Source organism: Trichechus manatus, unplaced genomic scaffold (assembly GCF_000243295.1).
Source record: "Trichechus manatus latirostris isolate Lorelei unplaced genomic scaffold, TriManLat1.0 scaffold00281, whole genome shotgun sequence".
NCBI classification, from domain to species: Eukaryota; Metazoa; Chordata; class Mammalia; order Sirenia; family Trichechidae; genus Trichechus; species Trichechus manatus.
Genome location: NW_004444217.1, coordinates 1,172,308 through 1,175,286, shown reverse-complemented (window position 1 = coordinate 1,175,286; position 2,979 = coordinate 1,172,308). Strand labels below are relative to the sequence as shown.

Genomic DNA, 2,979 nt, shown 5'->3' with positions numbered 1-2,979 from the left:
GTGAGTCAGAACTGACTCAAGGCCGCCTAACAACAACAGCATGTCATTAATTGTAAGTGCATAGAAACTCAGTATAGATAACTCTTCAGGAAATCTGAATTATTAAAGAACAGTTACTTATATTTATTTGACACTTTAAATGGTTTACAAAATGTTTTCACATACATTATCTAATTTCATCCTTATAATAATAACAGCAGGTATTATTTTCTCCATTTTACATGAAAAAATGAAGCTGAAAACATTTAAGTAACTCGTGCTATGGACAGAGTTGGTATAGGTGCAACTGGGATGAAAATCCAGGTCATCTGATTGATTGCAAATGGCATCATTTTTCACTGTATTGTACCAAGTCTCTCAAACAAAGCAAATAATTTTTCTCCTCACATTTTTAGAGAAGTCAGAAAATTAGGTACAAGAGTATAGTTCACAAACTCTATGCTTCTGCCTATTGGAAGGTGTTTTTTTCTTCCTTCAATATCATAGGAGCTTAGTTGAAATAGTAGCTGTTATAAAATAGATAGTAAACAGCTTTTATTTTGTTCATTTGCTAGTTAATACAGAAGTATAAGAGTTTATTCAACTAACTCAATGCAAAAATAAAGAAAATATGAATTACAAAATACTATCTGTACATAGGGGCCCTCGTGGCACAGTGGTTAAGAGCTCAGCTGCTAAGCAAAAGGTTGGCAGTTCAAATCCACCAGCAGCTCCTTGAAAACTCTATGGGGCAGTTCTACTCTGTCCTGTAGAGTAACTATGAGTCAAAATGGACTCAATGGCAATGGATTTATTTGTACATGTATGTGAATTAAAAAAAAAACATTAAATTTCACCTGAAGGGAGTAATTTGAATAATATAAGGAAGATATGTAATAAAATTATATACTACATTGAAAGCAGTTCTGAGTAATAAAGAAAATGTAAATATCAAATTCATGAATTGTTCATTTAACATTCTATTTCCAAGGCCTATTTTTTTTTTTTTTTAATATTTTATTGTACTTCAGGTGAAGGCCTACAGAACAAATAGTTTCTCACAAAACAGCAGCACACATGTTGTTCTATGACATTGGTTAACAACCCCACAACATATTAACCCTCTAAATTCTCAATCCAAGGCCTATTTTTAAGAAGAGATGGCCATACCACCCTGAACGTGCCCAATCTCATCTGATCTGGGAAGCTAAGTAGGGTTGGGCCTTGTTAGTACTTGGATGGGAGATCCCCTGGGAATACCAGGTGCTGTAGGCTTTTGGGGCCCTGGTGGCGCAGTGGTTAAGAGCTATGGTGATCTACGGCTGCTAACAAAAAGGTCGCCAGTTCAAATCTACCAGCTGCTCCTTGGGAACCCTATGGGGCAGTTCTATTCTGTCCTGTAGGGTTGCTGTGAGTCAGAATCGACTCCATGGCAACGGGGTTATAGTTTTTCAAAGAACTTAAAAGGAAACCTCCGGAAAGAGATGCTCATAAGGAGTCTTGAAAACTGTGATACACTTCTGAGAATATGTCATGAGAATATCACATGCGTGTGCAAGGCTAGGCACATCCCTGAGAATAATCTGTGACTGCCCTAACCTCTCACCTCTGGCTGTCCTTGAGCAGACCTTGAGCACAAGCATAAAATGAAGGCTAAGACAGAGATGTAAACTGCAGCAGTGTTGAAGGTGTGCCCCAATATACACCCAAAGCCCCCCATCAAAAACTGGGAGAATTACTGATTTAAAGAATTAAATGAAATCTTTGTCCAATCACTAGCTGGCGGCTAAACTAACAGAGCAGAAACTTCAGTGACTACATGCAAAAAGGAATACAGACTTTACAGAATTACTCCAAGAAAGTCACTGTACAAACCAACAGCAATGACAACAGCAGCGAAAACAACAATAAGTAGAAACAACAATAAGCCTGGGAAGAGGAGTGTGATTCCCAGAGTTACCACATTATATTATTTTAAATGTGTACTTTTCAATAAAAAATTATGAGATATGCAAAGAAACAGAACAGTTTGGCCCATACACTGAGGGGGAGGGTAACATTTAAAAGGGAGCAAGCCTTGAGAAAGCCCAGATGTTGGACTTACTAGACAAAGGCTTTAAATCAGCTATTATACATACGTTCAAAAACCTAAAGAAGACCATAGTTAAATAATTAAAAGACAGTATGAGAATAATATCTTACAAGATAGAATTTATAAATAATGAGATAGTAATTATAAAAAAGAATCAATTAAATTCTGGGAGTGAATATATAATAACTGAAATGAAAATTTCTTCCAGGAGCTTAATTGAACTGGCACAAGTAATAAATGAACTTTTCATTTACAATATCATCAAAATAATAACATACTTAGGGATAATTTTAACAAAAGAGGTGAAAGTCTGTACACTGAAAACTATAAAATACTGTCAAAAGAAATTAAAGAAGACCTAAATAAATAGAAAGGCATTCTATGTTCATGGGTCAGAAAACTTAATATTGGTGAGATGACAACACCCTCCAAATTGATCTACAGATTTAATTGAGGCAATACTTCCCAAATTGATCTATTAATGTCCCAACTTCCTATTTTGCAGCAATTGACAAACTGATCCTAAAATTTATATGAAATTCAGGAAACTCAAAATAGACAAAACAATCCTGAATAAGAACAAAGTTGGTGTCATAAGGCCAATTTGAAACATACGCACTTTGCTGACTTGGCATCCATTTGTTCCTTCTAGTTACTCTTTCGCCCAGTTTCTGACATGGCCATTCCTGTTTTATCATGCAGCCTCTCAACAGGCGTGGTCTTTAATTAGTCCTCCCTGCCATGCTCTGTATGGTTTCCTGTGATAGGACCTGTTGTATCATGCAATCCAGTATTCAACAGCCATAGTTAATCCTTGCACCTCTCAACCAGGTCCCCTATGATCCCCTTGCTAATGCATTGTTGTTGTTAGGTGCTATTGAGTTGCTTCTGACTCGTAGAGACTCTTT

The 2,979-nt window shown here is 36.4% G+C and overlaps 1 pseudogene; it reads left to right on the top strand.

The window, feature by feature from the left end:
• The first annotated feature begins 1,135 nt into the window (after positions 1-1,135).
• Positions 1,136-1,254, top strand: LOC111819153 (uncharacterized; annotated as a pseudogene).
• Positions 1,255-2,979: the final 1,725 nt, after the last annotated feature.